We start from the raw sequence: 23850 nt of genomic DNA, 5'->3' as shown, positions 1-23850 counted from the left end.
TGGGATCTAGTGTTTAGAAGATCTGTCACTAAAGACGGTGCTTGATGCTAAATATAGCCCTTGGCCACGTGGGTTCACATTAGGTAATGGTGCTGATCCAGAGCACAGGATGAGCCACTGTAAACCACTCTTCCTGTGGCCACTTCATGTCATTTCTTTTTTTCTTTTTCTTTCCCGAATTTTCTTATAATACTAATCACCATGAGAACATGGGGAGGGGAAAGGATGCAATATAGCAAACATTGCAATCACATTACAAAAGTTCTAGAATCTTGTTAGGTCATTGGATCTTTGTCTTGGTTCTGAATCTAGAGCGTCTGGCTCTCCCTGAAATGTTACCTGAAAACGAAAGCCTTAAATATTTTTCTCTTTGTTTTTATGCCTGAGGAGGGACCTCTCTAAACAATTTCCCTAACCACCACCTGACATGAAGCTCCATCCCCAGGACTCACTTCCTCCCAGATGCTCTCCTTCCTCTCCTCTTGTTCTGAGGATGAAACTGTGGCAGTTACTCAGTTGCCCCCTAGACAAAGCAGAGTTTCCAAGGGGGACACACCCAAAACTAGGGAACACTAGCAGAGATGGATCACTTGCATACTTCCTCCCAGCTCACCTGGAATCCAAATGAGTAAGAAGTTCACCTGGCTTCAAGAAAACAAAATCTTCAAACAAATGTCTCTTGAGCCCCTGCTCTGGGCTGAGCATTTCAGTTACCCAGAAGATGAAGGGAGGAGCTTCTTTGCATTATAGTCTAAAATGTGGCTCACATTCACATGGTGTGACTAAATAACAATGACAGTATTTGCTAAATGCTTCCTATGTGCCAAACACCATTCTAAACTCTGTGCATATGTTAAGTCAATAAGTCTATGAAGCATAATCTACTCTTCTTCTTCCTAGTTTATAGATGAGGAAATAAAGGCAATGACAAGTTAATGAAGTGATTCACCCAAGGTCACAGGGTTCATAAGCAAGAGAGCTGGGATCTGAATGCAGGCTTTCTGGCTCCAATACCCACCTGCATGGCCACTCTACTATCTGCCCCTCACTACAACTAGTGAGACTGGTCTTTGAGGCTTATGGGTTCTGGGCCAGTCTAGGTTCTAGCCCCCACCCTGTGACTCTGTCACTTGCTATCTGTGTAAACATGGGAAACACACTTAAATTCTTGAGGCTTCAGTTTCCTCATCTGTAAAACAGAAAGAATAGAATCCACCTCAGATAATTCTGACAAATATTAAATAAAAGAGTGCTTAGAAAGCAGCCAGTTAAAGTGATGCCTATAAAGGATCTGGCAAACACTAAGCACTTAATAAATATTAACTACTCTTTTATTTGATATTTTTTAACTGTACTGAATTCATTTGTTGTTGGAGGAAACCTGAATTTTTACCCTAGGATCTGCCAGTAAGTCACTATACGATTGAGGATTTATCTCTCATTTAGATCACAGCATAGCCTCTTACCTATATTTCTCACACGCCAACCCCAATGAACTAGTTTCTCCTTGGACAGCTAGAGTAATCTTTTAAAAATAAATATATCATTTTACTTCCCTGCTTAAAGCTTTCCAGTGGTTTCCCACTGCACAAAGAATGAAACCCAAAATGCTTGGCCTGATTTACAGAGCTCTACCTTACACAACCATTGCCCATACCTGACACAGCCACTTGTCTCTCTCCTCCCCATTCCTCACTATGATCCAGGCAAACCGGCTTTCTGATTTGAATTTAGCAACTTATTCCTACCTTGTGATATTTGCCAGAGAAGCAGCCAGAAAATCCTTCACCTTGAACTCTCCAAGCCTGGCTCCTTCTTGTCATTCAGAGCTCAACTCAGATATCATTCCTTGTCGAGGCGTGTTCCCTTATTCTTGTGTCCATCTCTTGCTTTATCTTCTCCACAATATTCACCACTATCTGAAACTATGCTACTCATTTATTTATTGACTGGTTTTCTCTTCTGTGTCATTCTACCAGAATGCAAACTACATAAGAGCAAAGAGTGTGGTTAGGAGAACCTTTTTAGTTGTGATATTGCAGTCCATGAGTTCAGTGCCTGGCATCTAGGAGATCTTCAATACATAGATGTTGAATAAATGAAGGAATTTATTAGCTCAAGACTCATTTATGAAACACAGTAACTTGGATACAGTAATACTGAAATTTCTTTCTGGCTCTAAATTCCAAGAATCTTAAGGCATTTTGGGGTCCTAAGCCAACAGAGAGATGAGAGAAAGGTCTGGACTGTGGAATCCTAGGACATGCTATTGATAATATTTACCAGATATGAGAACAAAGCTGTAGTCATCTTCCATGTTACTGAAAAAAGATACATTTTATCCAAATGTCCCCAAAATTTATCTCACTGTAATATTTCACAAGTCTCTCTTAGGTTTAACTTTCTCACTTCTTTTTTTTTTATTATTATTATACTTTAAGTTTTAGGATACATGTGCACAACATGCAGGTTTGTTACATATGTATACATGTGCCATGTTGGTGTACTGCACCCATTAACTCGTCATTTAGCATTAGGTGTATCTCCTAATGCTATCCCTCCCCCCTCCCCCCACCCCACAACAGTCCCCGGTGTGTGATGTTCCCTTTCCTGTGTCCATGTGTTCTCATTGTTCAATTCCCACCTATGAGTGAGAACATGTGGTGTTTGGTTTTTTGTCCTTGTGACAGTTTGCTGAGAATGATGGTTTCCAGCTTCATCCATGTCCCTACAAAGGACATGAACTCATCATTTTTTATGGCTGCATAGTATTCCATGGTGTATATGTTATTTCTTACTACAATCAATGAACCAAAGCCTTTTGAAGAGGGCCACACCTGCACAAGGTATGAAGAGAACTCAGATGGGCGAAGGCCTTCTAGAAACCACCACCTCACACTCTTCACCCTGTTATCTTTGCCTATCACTCTACCTTAGGTTACATCCATTATAAGACTCTGAACAATTTTTCAGAAAAGCTAATAATTGAATATTTTGCTAAGTAACTTAGATGTCAGGCTTGATTTGAAGCTCAACTGTCTCACAGTTTTCAGAGACTCCCTGTCTTAAGTTGCCCCGTTGAATATGCTAACTCTCTTTTTCCATCCATTCACCATTCTCTCTGAGGCTATGAAGTATGTGTATGAAGTATGAGGTATGCGCCATATCCTAGGAGTTTCCAATGTGGTGTTATAAATGGCCTGTTAAGGAGCAGATAAACCTAAATTAATTTTTTGGGTTAGCTGTGAGTAGACAGCTATGAATAGATTGGTTATATTAAAAAGGCCATCTGTAGGGTTAAAAAAAGTATCATAAATGTCTAGATTGAAAATTATACCATTGATGCAATTTTTAGTGACAATAATTTTTAGTGAGAACAGCTTATTGATAAAATCCAGCAGTGCCAAACCTATGGAGAGAAAATTTAAATGAAACTTTGAAAAAAAAAATGAGAACAATCTATCAATCTATAATCCTGGAGTAGCATTAGAGATTTGATTACTATGATCTTATATGCCAGCCAATATCAAATTATATGAAATTTCAATATTTAATTGTAAAGGTAATGGTAATCTGATATGTATATCACTATATATATACAACCTTAATTTACCTAGGCTATCTATATGTATGTATATATATATTCCCATTTAGCTTGAGAAACTAAAGAATATGTAGAGCCATAATGAAAAACATATTTTATAGCCCCCATTTCCCACAGTTATTTTCAAATAAGTAATACTAAGTTTTTTATTAACTTACAAAACTGTAAATACTACCACCCTAAATTATATTCCAATGAGCTTTGCAAGTATATTTTATTTGTTTTCTTGATAAATATTGTATATTGCAATTCAGCATGAATTATCACTTAATTTTTCACTTTGCATTTGTTCATTATTTTATTCCTTTTCTCCATCATTATGAATTTATGAAGACTTATTATTTCATTCAATGAGCATATACTGATTCCTCAGGAGTTACACACGTTTCTGCGAATCTTTAAACACCAGACATCTCGGCCTTCTCCATGTTCTTTGCTTGACTGAGCTTGAAATTGGTTTCACCATTTCTTAAACTTCTAAAGCTTAATAAAGTAGAAGAATGTTTTGTGAACACTCACTGTATCCCTTCAAGATAATCAATATTTGGAAGTGTATTCAACAGTCAGTAAATAACTCTTCAGACAATAATTATAGAGCACAATGGCAGCTTCTCATTCATCAATGTAAAAAATGTCTAGGGGAGGTAAAATAATGTCTAGGGTAGGGAAAAATTCACCTGAGATTCTGCTCCAGAAACAGTCTCTTTCTCTGACACATACCCATTAGTTGGGCTTGGTTGTAAAGAGTTAGCTTGCTTTGTAACAAAACGTTGATGTCATTACAAAAAAGTGGTGCATTCTGTCAGCTATTTCTCAGTATAATTACTTCAGAGATGACAAATGGTTGCTCAGACTATTAACAGAGCAGTTTATCATCTTTCGGTGGGGGCAATTCTGACACATTAAAAGAGCAACAGAGCTATTTTTCCCAAAGAGTAGTAATGGAATTTGGGGAAAATATTTATTTAGCAAGCCTATTTATGTATCTAATATAGCTCAAAAATATAAACCAAAATGTTTTAAATGAAAAACAGAATAAATGAGAAAGTGTGTTTGGCTCAAGGAATGCTGAACAAATGCACATGTCTACTGCCAAGCAATTCTATGGCCTAACAGCATAATTTTTTGTTCTGAAGGATCACAACTTTCCATGTATTAGTGTTAACAGCAAAAATACTAGCTTTCTTTTCTTTCTAATGCAACTCTTAGGAAGTATATTATGGTTTATATTCTCTTTTCTTTTGAGGATTTTAATTATGAAAAAATAAAATCTTCCTCATCAAAATTGGATGTCACCTTGTAGATTACAGGGAAAATACAGAAAATAGAATAAAAATCATACAATGAACTTTACGAAAAATTACTAAAGGACCTCTCTTAGCTCACTGTCACAGAACCACTTCTTTGTCAACTGAGCTTAACTAAAACTAGGATCTAAATTGAATTTAAGTTCAAGCAAAGTTCTTTGAAGAAACACCTATCAGATGCTTACAATATGCCATGTATTACCCTAAGTACTACTCAGACACAGAGACACAGACACATAATATCTCAATTAATCCTTAGAACAATACCATGCACTAGACATTTTAATTACCAGCCATTTTAATATTTTTTTATCTTTAAATTTTGTAATAGACATTTAAATGGAAGCTCAGTGTTGTCAAATAACGTCCTTGAAAGTGAAGAAAATCGAATTAAAATGCAGGTTTAACTCCAAAGCATTTGCTCTTTCTGCCTCCATTAACTCCATTATGTTGCCTCCATTAACTCCTCTATTAGGTGTAGTCTAATGGGTTCCCCTAAAATTGATTAGCATGCATTTCCATTTTAATTCTTGCAGTGTAATTTATTGTTCTTCCTTCCTCACTTCCCCATCCCTAAATTTGTGCTTTACACTGTCCTTTACCATCATGGAGTAACGAAATGACTCAAAAAAATACTTACGGAGCAACTACTCTGTGCTCAGCACTCTGCTGGGAGACTAAAATAGAGTAAGTTCTGCTCCTGGGATCCATGGAACCCCAGTATGGGAAAGGGTGAAAGCAGAAACAAACACACAATAATAATCATATACTAATTAATCTCTAATTAATATACTAATTAATTTCCATGTGTCAAACACTATGATAAGTACCTTAAATGTAAAACTACTTCTAATTCTAACAACATTCTTATAGGACAGAAACTACCAATATTCCTAACTTATCAATGATGGTAACCATCCATAGTTTAGGAAGTTAAATAACTTTCCCAAAGAAAACAGTTTGTAAGGGACATAACTCACCTTTAAAGTCATGCTCTTAAGGGAACCCCAAATTAAGGTTGTTATCTTCTTTTCCCAGTTAGGAGAACCACTCCCCATATACACACCAAAAAAATGTATTTCTTCCAACTTGAATATATAAAAACCTTTTTGGAGATAGACTTGATATATTCAAATGTCTAGTTTTAATACTTGATTTATTAATGTGGTAATGCACAGGTATAAGGAAAATCACATATTTTATAAAGAATTAAGAAATACAGCATTTCTTTTCCTATCACATTTTGGATAACATTTTTTCTTGCTATACTTTCATATAGTATCATGATGTCACTAGAGCCAGAGTTCAGGCATCTACTGCAGCTTCCTGAGCATTCCAATCTTTTACCAAGATTACCTGAGCCACAACACCTTTTCATGCTATCTGTAATACTCTCACTGCTAATTATATCACAACCCACCAGCACCAATTCTCATAACTGTAGGACCGTTATTTACTTTGTACTTTTTTTTTTTTTTTTTTTTTGAGACAGCATCTAGTTCTGTCACCCAGGCTGGAGTGCAGTGGCACAATCTCAGCTCACTGCAACCTCTGCATCCTGGGTTCAAGCGATATGCTCCTGACTCAGCCTCCTGAGTATCTGGGATAACAGGCCCCCACAACTACACCTAGCTAATTTTTGTGTTTTTAGTAGAGACGGGGTTTCACCATGTTGGCCAGGCTGGTCTCGAACTCTTGACCTCAGGTGATCCACCTGCCTTAGCCTCCCAAAAGTCCAAAGGAAGAGATTTGAAAAGGACAAAATAACAGAAATGGTCTCAGGATAAAGTTTGCACACAGAAAAATTCATGGCCTTAATCACTGAAAAAAACAGGACTAAAAGAATTAATAAAAATTAATTAATCATCCAAGCAGGAAGGTGAGAAAAAGAACAAAAAGTAAACCAAAAAAGTAGAAAGGAAATAATAAAAAAGCAAAATTTAATAAGGTTGAAAACAGAAAGGTAGTGGAATAAATAAGGTTTTCTTTTTAAACAAAAATTGCAAAAGAGGACAATCACTAGGTAACCTAATCAAGAAAAGAAAGCATAACATACACACAAAAACAAATGACACGATTGAAATAACCACTAAAAGACTACATTTTTAAAATTGGGATGGGCATCTTCCACTTGTCTCTCCCTGTTTTCTTTTCCCTGCCCTGTGCCCTAGGAGAGCTGCCTCATAAAAGTTTCAAGCCTCCTTATCCTATGGTTTCCATTTGGGTTTGGCCAAATGAAAGATTAGAGAATGTTAGTAAGGAAATCAGATTGGAGCAATTATCCCCACTACCCAAAAGGTTCTCCTACTGGGCTATTTTGGATTGGCTGCATTCCTCTCCGAAAACCACAGCTCCTGCCAGTTGGTCCTCACTATAAAACCACCCTCTCTGTGTTCTAGTAATTATTCCTTCTCTTTGCCCCTTCCTTGGGTTGGTGATGCCGCCCCTAGGTTAAAAGCGCAGAATTCCATACTATTTCTCTTTGATTTCCTTAAGCCTTTTCCACATTTTATACATTGTCTTTTTATTTAACTGTTCTCAAAACGCCCAGGTTAAATATACGTTTCCTGCCATTATTTCTGACCAACAGAAGAATCATAATATAGTCATTGCAAATATATCTGAAAAAAATAAGTGAAATTGATAGTTTTACTTATTTTTTTAAATTTATTTTAGGCCAGGCGCAGTGGCTCACGCCTGCAATCCCAACACTTTGGGAGGCCGAGGCGGGCGGATCACCTGAGGTCAGGAGTTTGAGACCAGCCTGGCCAATGCGGTGAAACCCCGTCTCTACTAAAAATAAAAAATTAGCCGGGCATGGTGATGGGTGCCTGCAATCCCAGCTACTCGGGAGGCTGAGGCAGGAGAATCACTTGAACCCGGGAGGCAGAGGTTGCAGTGAGCCGAGACTGCATCATTGCACTCCAGCCTGGGTGACAAGAGCAAAACTCAGTCTCAAAAAAAAAATTATTTTAGGTTCGGGGTACATGTGCAGGTTTGTTATATAGGTAAACTGGTGTCATGGGTTTTTTTTGTATAGATTATTTAGTCACCTGGGTACTAAGCTTAGTACTCAATAGTTCTTTTTTTTATCCTTTCCCTCTTCCCACTCTCCACTCTCAAGTAGGCCCCAGTGTCTGTTGTTCCCCTCTTTGTGTTCATGTGTTCTTATTATTTAGCTCCCACTTATAAGTGAGAACATATGGTATTTGATTTTCTGCTCCTGTGTTAGTTTGCTAAGGATAATGGCCTCCAGCTCCATTCATGTTCCTGCAAAGGAACTATAAAGGAGCTATAAAGGCAATTACAATGCATGAATTGTGGTTGGATCCTGATTCGAAATAAGTCAGCTATAAAATAGAGGGAGGCAATTAAGGAAATTTGAATATGAACTAGATATTCACTGAATATTAGGATATTATGTTTAATTCTTCTGAGTAATGATATGTTATTATGTAAGGTAATGGCCTAATTTTTAGGAGGTACATGCTTAAGTATTTAGGGTTATACTGCTGTTGTGTTTATAACTTAATTTCAAATGATTCAGAAAAATAGGAAGATGGATGGAAGGATGAAAGGATTGTTGGATAGATGCTAGACAGACAGATGACTGATACATGAAAAGAAATTTGGCAAAATATAAAGTTCAAAGTTGTTGAGTGTAGCTGGTGGCTAAATATGTGCCCATCATCTTTAATTCAAATTTTATGTATATTAGAAAGATTTTAGTATTACAAACTAAGAAGATACTAACAAAAACATGTTGTTCTACTTACATTTGAGATTTTACTCACTAAACCATTTTATATAATAATAATAGAAGTTTATATTTAAAGAACATCCAAGTTGGGCACTCTTCTCATTTCAAAACAATCAGTCCTATGATTACCTATCACTTCTCACCTCCTTCTAGAATTACTCCCTGAAGTATCTCTTTCTCCATCATCTTCTATCATATCGTTACTCCAAAAACCAATCTTCTCTTTACTTAAGCTTCCCTATCTTAAAACACGTTTCCTTGATGCTGAATATATACACCAGATATTTTCAGTTCATTAAATCTCAAACTTTCCAAAAATACTGCTTAACACCTCAGCATCGATATTCTATATGTGCCTTCAGTCTGCAACACTTAACAATTTGACTTTCACTAATCCGTCTATAAAACTTCACAATTAAAATCCATTCAAGTCACAGCACAGTCATACGACTGACATTTTACATTTTCAAATCTAAACTTTCAAACACTGACCTGGACAAGTCTGGGGAAATCCTTATTTGGATAAGCATTACTAGAATATGGTAGAGGGAGAGGAGGTGGAGCAAGATGACCAAACAGAACCCTCCAGCAATTGTCCACCCTATAGAAACACCAAATTGAACAACTATCCACACAAGAAAGCACCTTCATAAGAATAAAAAATCAGATGAGTGATCACAGTACTTAGTTTTTTGTTTTGTTTTTTTGAGACAGAGTCTTGCACTATTGCCCAGGCTGGAGTGCAGTGGCACGATCTTGGCTCACTGCAACCTCTGCTTCCCAGGTTCATGCAATTCTCATGCCTCAGCCTCCCTAGTAGCTGGGATTACAGGCGAGTGCCACCACACCCAGCTCATTTTTGGATTTTTAGTAGAGACGGAGTTTCACCATTTTGGCCACGCTGGTCTCGAACTCCTGAGCTCAAGTGATCCGCCCGCCTCGGCCTCCCAAACTGCTGGGATTTACAGGCATGAGCTACCATGCCTGGCCCACAGTACTTAGTTTTAACATCATATCAAGGAAAGAGGCACTGAAGAGGGTAGAAAAGACAGTCTTGAATTGCCAGTGCCACCACTCTCCCATCTCCTGGCACTGGCCACATGGTGTGGAGAATCTGTGGGCTTGGGGGAGAGACAGCATAGTGATTATGGGAATTTGCATTGGAACATAGTGCTGCCCTGTAATAGTGGAAAGCAACATGAGGCAGAACTCAGCTGGTGATCATGGAGGGAGCATTTAGAATGACCCTAGTCAGAGGCAAATTTCCATCCCAGCTCTTGGAATCTGAGCTCTGGCAAGCTCCACCACTGTGGGCTTAAGTGCTCTGGGATCCTAAATAAAATTGAAAGGCAGTCTAGGACACAAGTACTGGAATTCCTGGGCAGGTCCCAATGCTGTGCTGGGCTCAGAGCCCATGCACACTGGTTGCATGCGACCTAGTGAGATAGCAGCTGAGGTAGCCAACAGAGTGCTTGCATCACCCTTCCCTCAACCCCAGGCAGCATAGCTTCCAAGTCTGGGTGATACTCCTTCCTTCCACTAGAGAAGAGAAGGGAGAGTAAAGAGAACTTTGTCTTGCGACTTGGATATCAGCTCAGCCTCAGCAGAATAGAGCACCAGGCAGAGCCCTGAGGCCTCCATTCGAGGCCCTAGCTCCCAAACAACATTTCTAGACACACCCTGGGCCAGAAGAGAACCTGCTTTCTTGAAGGAAAGGACTGAGTCCTGGCAGGATTCATCAACTGCTGACTAAAGAGCCCTTCAGCTTCGAATAATCAGCAGTGTTAGCCAGGCAATACTTGTCACAGGCCTTGGGTAATGTCCAGTGCTGTGCCAGCTTCAGTTGTAACCCAGCACATTCACAGCTGTTTTGACTACGAGAAGAGACTCCTGCTTGAGAGAAGCAGATGGAAGAGAAAAGGGGACTTTGTCTTGCAGCATGGGGACCAGATTGGCCACAGTGGGGAAGAGCACCAAGCAGCCTCCTGGGGTTCATTATTCCAAGCCTTGACCCATGGATGGCATTTATAAGTCTGTACTTAGCCAGAGGGGAGCCCCCTGCCCTGAAGGCCTGGTAGCATTCACACAAGCTGACTGATCAGCCCTTGGGCCTTGAGTAAACATTGGCAATAGTCAGGCAGTACTTGACATGGGCCTGAGATGGTGGTAGCTATGAGGAGAGAAAGGAAATGGAAGAGTGGGAAAGACTTTGTGTAGGGGCTGAGGTGTAAGCTCAGCCATGGAATAGAACACCAAGCAGATTCCTAAGGTTCTGGACTCCAGGTCCTGGCTCCGAGATGGCATGTATGAACCTGCTCTGGGCTGGGGTGGAGTTCATCACCTGTATTAGTCCATTCTCATGCTGCTAGAAAGAACTGCCAGAGACTAGATAAATTATAAATGAAAGAGGTTTAACTGACTCACAGTTTCACATGGCTGGGAAGGCCTCAGGAAACTTACAATCATGGTGGAAGGCACCTCTTCACACGGCAGGATGGGAGAGAATGAGTGCCCAGTGAAGGGAGAAGCCCCTTATAAAACCATCAAATCTCATGAGAATTACCTCACTATGAGAACAGGATGAGGGAAACTGCCCCCATGATTCAGTTGTCTCCACCTGGACCCTCCCATGACACGTGGGGATTATGGGACCTACAATTCTAGATGAGATTTGGGTGGGGACACAGGCCAACCTTATCATCACCCTGAAAGGAAGGACATAAACCTGGCTGGATTAGCCACCTGCTGACTGGAGAGCCCTTTGGCCTTCAGTGAACATTAGTGACAGCCAGGCAGTGGTCACTGTGGGGCTTGGGTGTAATCCAGTGCTCTGCTGGCTTTAGTTGTGACCAAGCACAGTGCCAGTAGTGGTGACCACAGAGGTGCTTGTATCACCCCTCTCCCAGCCCAAGAGGCTGAGCACACAGAGAGAGAGACCCAATTTGTATAGGGGAAAGTAAGAGAAGAGATCAAGAGGGTCTGCCTGATAATCCTGGGAATTCTCCTGAATCTTACCCAAGATCAGCAAGGTAGCATCTCTATGAGTCTTCAAGAGTTACAGCATTACTGGGTTTGGGGTGCCCCTCAATTCAGATACAGGTGCAGTAACTAAAGATTTAGATCACAACACTCAATTCTCCTTGAATACTTGGAAAGCCTCCCCAAGAAGGATGGGTCCAAACAAGCCCAGATGGCAAATACTATAATAAATACCTAATGATTCAATGCCTAGACAATAACTAATATTCACAATCATCAAGACCATTCAAGAAAACATGACCTCACTGAACAAACTAAATAAGACACCAGGGGCAAATGCTGGAGAGACACAGATATGTGACCTTTCAAACAGACAATTCAAAATAGCTGTTTTGAGGAAACTCAAAGAAATTCAAGATAAACACAGAGAAGGAATTCAGAATTCTATCAGATAAATTTAACAAAGAGTTTGAAATAATGAAAAAGAGTCAAACAGAAATTCTGAAGTTGAAAAATGCAATAGACATACTGAAGAAGGCATCAGAGTATTTTAGTAGAACAATTAATAAAGCAGAAGAAAGCATTAGTGAGCTTGAAGACAGGCTATTTGAAAATATACAGTCAGAGGAGACAAAAGAAAAAAGAATGAAGCAAATCTACAAGATGTAGAAAATAGTGTTAAAAGGGCAAATCTAAGAATTATTGGCCTTAAAGAGGAGATCGAGAGAGAGACGGGGTAGAAAGCTTATTCAAAGGGATAATATCCGAGAACTTTCCAAACCTAGAGAAAGATCAATATTCAAGTACAAAAGGATTATAGAAAACCAAGCAGATTTAACCCACAGAAGACTACCTCAAGGCATTTAATAATCAAACTCCCAAAGGTCAAGGATAAAGAACACATTCTAAAAGCTGCAATAGAAAAGAAACAAATCACATACAAAGAAGCTCCAATACATCTGGCAGCAGACTTCTCATTGGACACCTTATAGATCAGGAAAAATGTTAAACGGTTGGGGGAGACAGTGGGAATGGTTAATGGGTACAAAGTTATAGCTACATAGAATGAATAAGATCCAGTATTTGATAGAACAACAGGGTGAATTAAGTCAACAATAATTTGCTGTACATTTTAAAATAAGGAGTATAATTGGAACGTTCATAACACAAAGAAATGATAAATGCTTGAGGTGATGGATGCCCCACTTACCCTGTTGTCATTACACATTGTTTGCCTGTATCAAAATATCTTGTGTACCCCACGTATTTGCCTATCATATACCTATGAAAATTAAAATGAAGAATATTTTTAAAATATGGTAGATTACCTAATATATAGGTGCTAAAATCTTGTTTAGTGGACCAATAAATAAATACATAAAAGACTTATTTTGCCCTGTCTTCTCTGAGCTCATACAAATGCCTATTTGCATCTCTACTTAAAGCTTTCAAAAGTGTTTCAGATCCAAAATTCTCAAATCTTTTAGTCCTTATTCCCACCTTGGTATTCTACCTTAGTGAATGATGTGTCTCCAATCCATTCTCCACATTATAGCCATGATCAATAATTGATAGAAAATGGTATATAATAAAGTATATTGGTATCTAACGCCTCTGAGAGTTAATGCTTTAGGAAGAGGAAAGAACAAATGAGAGGAGAATCTATTACACTGGACAGCTTAACATGCCCATTTCCTTTTTCTTCCAAATGGCTATTCAACTCCAATGGCTCTCTATATCCCTATTGTTCTAGCATTTACCCCAAGTCTTGCCCCACTGCTTGCAAGAGCTCTTGAACCCAGCTTTCAATTTTCCTTAAATTTCCACAAGCAGGAAAGACAAGGATAACTACTAAGCAATTCCTTGTAAGTTCAGGTTTCTGAGACTATTCTAACAGAATCAGAATGGCAAAACTAGGGTTTAGGGTAGAAATAGATGCCAGCTGTCACCAGAATTTATCATTGAATTTATCATTAAGTAGCTAAGCAGCCAAATAAAAATTCAAAATAAATTTTGGGTAACCCTTTTATCCTCGAAAATAAATAATGAACAATCAGATTTGTGTGTTGTTTTGGAATAGCTGTGTGTTAGAGTATTTGGCTGTTAATACTTAAAGTCTATAGTAATAGCACCAAAGAGATGAACACAAATTTTTAACAAAATAAGTTTGAAAACTAGAAATGTTTGAAATAGCTACAAGACCTTCAAAATGATCAGCCCGGTGTGGATATATATCCAAAAGAATTCAAAACAGGATCTCAGAGAAATACTTGCATATCCCTATTTATAGCGGGATTATTTACAATAGCCAAGAGGTGGAAGTAACTCGAATGTCCATCTATAGATGAATGGATTTTTAAAAATGTGGTATATATGTAAAATAAGAGTATTAATCAACCTTAAAAAAATAAGAAAATCCTGCATATGCTATAACATGAATGAACCTTGAAGAACACTAGGCTAAGTGAAGTAAGCCAGTCACAAAAAGACAAATCCTGTGTGATTCCACCTATAGGAAGTATCTAACTTAGTTAAACTCATCAAAACAGAAAGTAGAATAGGGGTTAATAGGTACTGGGGAGTGAGAAGAGAGGAGAGTTGGTGGTCAATGGGTATACGGTTTCAGTTTTGCAAGATGAAAAAGTTCAAGAGATCTGTGGCATAATAATGTGCATACACTTAACTTACTAAACTGCAACTTACAAATGATTATTGTGATAGTAAATTTTATGCTGTATGTTTTTTACCACAATACTAAAAAAAAAAAAAAAAAAAACAAAAAAACGAACAATCAGACATGGATTTGGTTTACCACAGTTACTACAGTGATTAAAAATAACAACTTTATAATCAATCAAAATTCCATTTGAACCCTAGCTGTACTACATTCTAGTACTGTGATGTTTAAAGGTCACAGCGAAGGTGTGTGCCTATTATACTACCTATAAAATAGAGACATATAAGAGCCCAGACTTGGGAGACAGATCACCTAGATTTGAGGGCCCACTCTGCCACTAACTTTTTATAACTTTGTGAAAATTACTTAACTTCTTTAAGCCTCAATTTTCTAACCTGTAAAATGTAGATAACAATATATTTTCTTTGTGAGGATAAAATGAAATTATGTATTAATAGCATTTTACAGGCAGGCACGTAATATTCCTTAAACAAATGAAAACAAACATTTATTAAATATCCAATATGTGTCAGACACTATTCCAGTTGCTGGGGATATAGCAGTGACTTACAATACCCCCTACAGCTTGTCATGAAATTAATATAGTTTAAAAGAAAATATATTACTTCCCTGAAGCACTCAATGTCACTTATTTGTATTTGAGCGTCTTATTTTAGGCAGATAACTATTTTTTCCCTTGATTTCGTGTCGCTAATTAACTTTTAGTAACTATTTCCCAGCATTCTGCTTCTGTATTGCCTCGAATGGAAGGAAAACAAGGGAAGAATATTACAGACTAGTTGATAAGATGTGGTCCATTGGTAAGACATTCAGCATCTAAATAGCTGAATACCGAAAGTTTAAATGTTAACATGAGGTTCCATGTATAAAAGAGTGTTCAATCTCTGAAACTTATTGCACACTTAACAATATTAAGGTAGTTTTCCAAAAAAAAAAAAAAAACTCTTTAAAAGGCAAATAATTCAATAATAAGAGCTCAAGTTTCTATTAATGGCAATGTACATAGTTCATGCTTCAGGCGGGCACCACTGGTGACATCATTAATCAAAGTAAAATCCATTAAGACGTCCTCTATACAGCCTCTGTGTGCCTAATATCAGACACGACTGCCATCCCCTTGAAAAAATAACCATTCAATTCAAGCACCAAGTCCTGATTCTGGCAACAGATCATCACAGAGGGTTGTTACTCCTGCCTCAACATACTTCAGTATGAGTTGTAATTATTTCTTCTCTAAATCTAAATTCAATATAAGGAGAAAAAATAATGCAGTAGGTATTTGTAAATGTCATTTTAAAAATATATTTTGCCAATATGGATTCTTGGTGTATTATTATGAAATGCTAAAATATCCTACTGAGGCTTTCTGGGTTGGGTTTTTTTTTTTTTTTTTTTTGGCTGCAGCAGCAGCAGCAGCAGCGCCATCTTCTGGAATAAATAGAATGAGCACTATGGTGAATTCATTATCTACATGCATACAGCAAAATAAAAATCCAGCAAATAATTTTAGTTGTTAGTTACCACGTAAGAAATTACGGGAAGGGTAGTGGGGGAGGTCTAGGGAAAGTGAGGATGGTTAATGTGTACCAAAAATAGAAAGAATGTATAAGATACAGCATTTGATAGCACAACAGGGTGACTAAATAATAATTTAATTGTACATTTTAAAATAACTACAAGAGTATATTTGGATTATTTGTAACACAAAGGATACATTCTTGAGGTGATGGATATCCCATTTACCCTGATGCAATTATTCATTGTATTCCTGTTTCAAAGTATCTCATGTACTCCATAAATATATACACCTACTATGTACTCACAAAAATTAAAAGTAAAAAAAAAAATTAAAAAAGAAATTAACTCAACAAATTTCTGACACTAGACAGCAACTACATAAGAGCAGCAAACCTCTCTCCCACCATCAAGATTGTGTGGGTAGCTCATGCCATCATGAAATTTTTTAACATATAAAATATGCCTGGAAATGACACACAATTAGCCAAAAAGTATGTTTCATGAATTAATAGAAAAAAAGTGAATCATGAGATCTTTTGCCATGGGAAAGTGGGATAGATAAAAATATAAATAAAATATTCTTCTTGTCTATCAGTGAAGATACATATAACATCAAAAGGAATAAAGAAGTTCACAAAACAAAATTACTGCAGCAAACCACACAGAGTCAATAAATGGTGGAGCAGGATTGCATCTGGGATAGGTTAACCTAGGGCACTAGTTAAAAGGGGCACTGAAACTATCCCTGGGAAATTAAGGTTATGAAAAAGAAAATTATCAGCCAGGCACGGTGGCTCATGCCTGTAATCCCAGCACTTTGGGAGGCTGACGCGAGTGGATCACCTGAGGTCAGGAATTTGAGATCAGCCTGGCCAACACGGTGCAACCCCGTCTCTACTAAAAATACAAAAATTAGCCGGGTGTGGTGGTACACGCCCGTAATCCCAGCTACTCGGGAGGCTGAGGCAGGAGAACTGCTTGAGCCCAGGAGGCAGACGTTGCAGTGAGCCAAGATTGCGCCACTGCACTCCAGCCTGGGTGACAGAGCGAGACTCTGTCTCAACAACAACAACAAAAAAAAATAGAAAAAAGAAAATTTCCAACAGAGTTCTTGCTAACATGGCTAAACAGAATACTTAGAATTGCGGGATGGGAGCAGAGCCTCCCGCAGTGGGGAAGAGGCTGGGAAGCACCCGCAAAGGGCACGTTCAGCATGGTAGGCAGAAGAAAGTTTTTTTTTTTTTTAAAGACAGAGTCTTGCTCTGTTGACCAGGCCAGAGTGCAGTGGCGTGATCTCAGCTCACTGTGATCTCCGCCTCCCGGGTTCAAGCTATTCTCCTGTCTCAGCCTCCTGAGTAGCTGGAATTACAGGCACCTGCCACTATGCCAGGCTAATTTTTCTATTTTTAGTAGAGACTTGGTTTCACCATGTTGGTCAGGCTGGTCTCGAATTCCTGACCTCAGGTGATCCACCTGCCTCAGCCTCCCAAAGTGCTGGGATTACAAGCGTTAGTCACACCACCAGGCCATGGTAGGCAGAATTCTAAGATATCCATCCAATATTCCCTGTCCCTCATATTTACTCATCTTCTCCAGTTATTCAAACACTAATCTAAATAATTCTGGAAAGAAACTTTGCAGTGAATTGACTTTAAGATACAGAATGTCAGCTGAGTGTGGTGGCTCATCCCTGTAATCCCAGCACTTTGAGAGACTGAGGTGGGAGGGTCCCTGGAGCCCAGGAGTTCAAAGCTGCAGTGAGCTATGATCATGCCACAGTGCTCTACCCCGAGCAGCAGATGAAGCACATCAAGGTAGAGCTGACTTAATCAGTAGTCCTTTAAGAGCATCGTGTTTTTCCCTGGCTTGTTGCAAAAGGGAAAGGGGCCACATGGAAAGGAATGTGAGTGGCCTCTAGAGGTGAGAAGCAGCCCCTGCTGACAGCTAGCAAGGGAATGGGGACCTCAGTCCTACAACTGCAAGGAAATCAATTCTGTCAACAAAAAAATGCACTTGGAAGCAAATTTTTCCCCAGAGTCTCCAAATAGAAATTCCACCTGGGTGACACCTTGATTTCAGCTCTTGATATGTGAAATTCTGAGCTGAGAACCTGGCTATGCCATACTATACTTTTAACCCATAGGATTGTGAGCTAATAAATAAGTGCTTGTTTTAAACCACTACGTTTGTGGCAATCTGTTATGCAGCAATAGAAAATTCAGAGCTAGAAAAAAAAAACAGGCTTAAAATTGCTTTCTAAGTAAAGTTCTTCCTGTAACCATCCTGCTTTTGTATTCACTCAGGAGGTTGTACAATCTACCTTTTCCTCTCACAATGCTTAGTCTCATCTTTAAATAAATACTTTGGGACACAATAAAAGATTAATGCTGTGTCCAGCAACAAATTATCAGTTTTCTCAGTGGACCTACATCATTATCTCACACTCAGGTGACTTCATGTTTGCCAGTAACCAGGGGTGAGAATCGAAATATTGAACTAATATGCATGGACACGAACCAATCACTCAGATGCCCAATCTATCAGAAAGACTGCCAGCTGGTTATTATACTGCCATTGGCCAAGTGTTGCCCCTGCCAACAAGCCATGTTCCTAAAGACAAACAGGTGAGAACAAAGGTTTGAAAGTGGTAGAACATCTTCTTGGGAGGCAGGCAATAAGACAGTTTTGCAAAGCTTATTTTCTCTATGCGTCATTCCTTCTTGGCTTCTTGAAGGTGTAGTTCTCACTCCCAATGGCTTCATCATTAGGATTGCCAGATTTAAGTAAAAAAAAAAAATAATAACATGACACTGAATTAGATTTAGATTTCAGATAAATAATGATTTTTTTTAGTATAACATGTACCAAATATTTCATGGACCCAATGTAGACTCGTTTACCCCCAGGCAACCCTATCACCAAATACTGCATGAGACATAATTATACTGTAAAAAGTTATTGTTTATCTGAAATTCACATTTAACCAAGCATCCTGTATCTTACTGGGCAACTGTCATTTTTGTCTTCTCTTCCTACACAAGTCATTTTTACTTAAAATTGATCTAAGTTTCAGGTCTTTGTCTCTTCCAAAATATCTTACATTAATAACCCAAATGTTTACCGTTGCTGTATTTAGGCACCGTAACTTTTCAGTTCATCTTCATTAAGAGTTGGACTATATTTCCCCGACCCACTGACTTTGGGTTCAGTCACGTTGCTTGCTTTGACCCATAGAACAAGGTGGACATGACATTATGCCATTTCCAAGCTTGAACGTCACAAAAGCGTGTGTGTTTCCACTTGCCCACTTGTACATCTGCATCACCTTGAGTGTAAGGAGGAGGATGACAGGCACATGCAGCCACCCTAGCTGAGTTCAGTATAGACCTGTTTACTCCCAATTACCAGACTCATGATTGGAATAAATGTGTATCGATTTGTTGTTTGCCAGGGAGATTTTGTGGTGGCTTGTTACACAGCACTATTGTTATCCTATGTAACTCACACTTCCCTTCTCACTCATAATTAAGGTATTAAAAGAGAAGTTCAATGACCACAGTGCTGGCTGGTTTGAAAGTCCACAAAAAGAGGGAAAGAAAATCAGCCCCTGTACATGCAAGAATAAATTATACTACCTCTATGGCTCCCTCGGTGCTCTGAGAGAATCCCAGTGAAAGCACTAAGGGGAGAAAGGAAACTTACTATACCAGACTGTAATGCCCCCAGAGTTATTGTCTTGTCATAGCCCTGTTTTATTTTGAACTGTCGTGCTGAGTTTTATTGAGAATTACAGTGCTGGTAGAGAGGATTTGATAAAGCTTGTGGAACATTACCTTTCCTTGTGTCCTAAACTTTTTTTCTTTTCATTTTACCTGGTATCTATGTGAATCAAGCACTTATGATTTTATTATCCACCTAAGGATTAGCGCTAAATAACTTTATTAAAGCCCAATGAACTGTAGTTCAATTTTCCCACACTCAGATATATTTCCTGCATATGTAAGGCTTTCACATGCATAAACATCTCCAGAGTTTGATTTCTTTTCCAGTACACTTTCTTAGAGTGTGTGTAGTTGGGCATTTATTTTTAATATGATTGATACTGTAGCAGATACCCAGTAAATCTCTATGCCACACAATCTTTCAAATACGGATTGAGGTAATAGCTCATACTTGTTCATTTGGCTTCTATGACGGCTCAAAGACTGAGAATGGAATATGGGTCCATGTATTTCTGGTGCGTCATCTCTCCAAATTCATCTGGATATCATCACCAAAAGTATCATGAAAGCTGGTATATGCAGCATTCTATAAAGTGGGCATCTCTATTAACTAGCACTGCTTCTTTTTGCCAGGGTAATGATTGCAGTATATCTACAAGACCCTAAAATGCCTCCTGGCTTGTAACATTAAATTGTATCCAGTGCCATTTTTGTGCTAAATGAATATTACTGAACCTCAGTGCTCCTAACACTGGAAGATCACACATGGTACATGTAGCAGAATTCAACTTGTTTAATTAGAGCAAGCTGATCTTTCTCTCACTATGTGGATAACACTTTACTGAGACCACATTGTCTCAAAGGATCATTCATATTTGCTTCCAGGAAACAAAGAACTGCTACCCTTTAGGGAGTCCTTATAAGCAAACTGCAGCTGGTATGCCAGATATACTTTAGAAACCTTAGGATGATCTTAAAGGAATGCTTTGCTCGTCAGGTGCGATCTGCAGGGCAGAAGTATCAGCATCACCTGGAAGTTGTCAGAAGTGCAGAATCTCAAGCCTACATCAGACCTCCTAAGTCACCATCTGTACTTTATCAAGATCCCCAGGTGATTTTTATGAATATGAAAGTTCAAGAAGTGCAGCTCAGCACTTGTTACCACTAGGCTATTACTCCTAGCAGCAAGATACGCTCTCAAGTTTCCAGCCAGGCACTTTAGATATGCCAAGTCTTAGAAGGCTGAATTTTCTGACTAAATGGGTTTCCCATGGCCTATGTGTCTCAAATATTAAATATCATACATTTGAAAGCAATAAAGAGCCTATACAAATGGTAGCTGTTGCTACTTTTCAATGAGTGTTCCCTCATCTTTTCATTCCTGGCGGAGTGTTCAAAAATAATTATAATGATAGTCGATATTTATTAAGTGCATATCATGTGCCAGATACTCATCTAGGGCTTTACACAACAACCTCAAGAAGTAGTGTCTGCTGGCCCCATGTTATAGGAGGTAGAACTGAGGCACAGATTCAAACCCAGGCAGTCTTCTCCAGAGCTATCTTCTTAGGCCGTACTCCAAACTGTTGCTCATTCTGATACACTAAGAAATCTTTCGTATGTGAGGTCAAATTATTCTTAGCCTCTCTTTTCCTTAGGAGCCATCTGACATGCTCCTGACAAAATATAAATCTGAAGCCTCTCCCCTGGAGATACTGACGCAATAGGTCTGGAGTCTGGCCTAGGAATGGATATTTTTAAGATGTGCTCAGGGGAATTTTGTCATCAGTAAGGTTAGTGAAATACTAGTCTGCACTGGGGTACCCACTTCAGACCCAGCTGTGGCCATGAGCTTGCAGCACCTTGGTAGTCTTGTAAATATTGATATCATCTCCACACATATTCTAAGAGCCTGGCCCACAAAGTACAGAGCCCAGCTCTCCTCGGGCTTGCATCAGAGCTTCATTACCTCTCATGCTTCTTATGGTGACACAGGCCAGGATACACCTGCCTTTGTCTTGTAAATGAACTGAAGCCACCAAGACAGGTCTTCTCTCACTCACATACTTAGAGCAGATGTGTACACGCTAATAAGACCTCTCTCCCACTTTCTTTGTCATTGCCTCTGCCCTTACCCCTGCTATGCCCTAGAATAAATCTAAATCAGGTGGCATGTCTAGCTTTATTCCTGACATATACTTTGGTGCTCAGCTCTCCAAACTATGTTTGTAGTTGAGCAGGTAGCAATATCATTCCACCAACAAGAATTTCTATGTCTGAATCTACATTATATTTTGAATTCCAAGTCTGCCATTACATAGAAATTGAAATGCCATGAAATACCCCAAAGTTGGGTGGCCTGCACAGTGACAACATGTTGGGGTGGTTGGAATACTCTTGCACACTGGTTTCCACTGCGGCATCCACATTGCCATCCATTTTTGTTGCGGTTTGTCCATGGAGATCACTGTTTGAACCCCTATTAGTCATCCAAACAATGCGACCTCTTCAGGTACATCAGCTCCATGTGCCAGGTTTGTGGCACTGTCAGAGACATGGAATAAATTCTGCCCTGCATTGAACACCAGGAAACTTTGTGACAGGGTCTCAAACCCACTATTCTTCCCATACAGTCATGTCTCATGATTTCCTGTGTTTTGCCAGGAAAGGGAAATGATAGGCAAGAATTAGAAGGATCCTTTGTTCTTGGATTCCACAGAGCTACCTGGGATTTTAGTGGAAAGGGGGTTACAGTAGGTCCCAAGGCTCCTTCCCTAGGATCCTCAAACCAAGTTTTTGTCACTCCTCTTACTCTCCCTGCCTCATTTTGGGCATCTATTTAAACTTGAGGGGAGAAAATATTTGCTCTATGATATTAATTTTTCCAAAGTGATGGCTTATGCCTTGGGCTTTTGCATCCCCTCCAAAACTTAAACTTTTGAAATCCAAACATCAAGAACTGACTTCTGCTTTCTGCTGTGAATACAGATTTAATCATTTAACCTAACTGTCCAAACACAGGGAAGTGTAAGAACAGGAGGAAATACAGGGGAAAGATGCATAGGTTGACATTTCAAAAATAATATTCTTATACACAATTATTTTTGAAGCATAATGGCATTGCACACCCTCCCTATCTCAGTAGCAGCCACAGTGAAAGAAGCAGCAGAGACATAACATGGGTTATCAAAACTGCACCATCAGAAAGAATGAGGAAGCAGCATTCACAAGTCTAACTCTATCAAGCCACTCAGCATTTAATTTTTCCTTCTGATAAAATGGACAAAGCATCCCTCTCTTGGTGCACTTAGTTAGGGTTCCACCAAGGAAGAAATCCTAATTAGACCCAAATTGGAGAAGCACAAACACATGGAACAGTGGAGGGAACTGGAAGGGAAGTGTTAACTCCCTGTCTGGCTTCTCAAATTAACCTTGGCAATAACAAAAGTTAATGTCTACTGATAATGTATTATGTGGTGTCAGGTACTCTACAGAGCCCTTTGCACTCACTTCCTTTTTACTTCAAATTCTATGATTGTATTATCTCTACTTTTTCACATGAGAAACATAACTTGTTGGTAGAAGTTGTATGTCTCAAACACAAGTGTTTCTGAATCTCAAAATTAAATTCACAACCACCACACTGTATTGCAAATGAAGGAGAAACAGATGTCACAACCAGACTGTAATCTCATTTAGTTGGGTATTGGATCTTATTTGGTGCCCCTAAGAGCAAAGCCTGTATGAATCAACCATATAAGCAAACCCGATATGTTTAGAGAAGTATTATCACCTGACCCACTGCTTCCATAACCTGGAGATACCTATTCAATCTTGGAATGATGTATGTAGGAGGCTCCTTTTTCTTCTGAGGACAGTAGAGTATTATGTAGACGTTAGTAGGTACAAAACATGGATTTCAGACTAAAATGTATTGTGGCATAATCAATAATCTTTAAGTTGCAATCTGAAGATATCTAACCTATTTAAGGTACCTCCTCTAAGTAAGTTTCTGGCCTGTAAATATAAAGTAAAACCCAGAAAGACAAACTTACATGAACTGAACAAATAAAAGGCTAACAGAAAATTAATTTCAATATGAAATGTGTATGCTATATATCTGCTCATTTCATTTATGCTTAATTATATGGTTTTGTAGAAGTTGTAATGGATTATATTTTAAATATATTAAATATATTTTAAATATAATCTTTAATCATCATTTCATTCATAATATCTTGCCAGCTTCCTCTTGTATTGAC

The sequence above is a fragment of the Pongo abelii genome, chromosome X (assembly GCF_028885655.2).
Source record: "Pongo abelii isolate AG06213 chromosome X, NHGRI_mPonAbe1-v2.0_pri, whole genome shotgun sequence".
Taxonomy (NCBI): Eukaryota; Metazoa; Chordata; class Mammalia; order Primates; family Hominidae; genus Pongo; species Pongo abelii.
Note: the sequence above shows the minus strand (reverse complement) of the source record.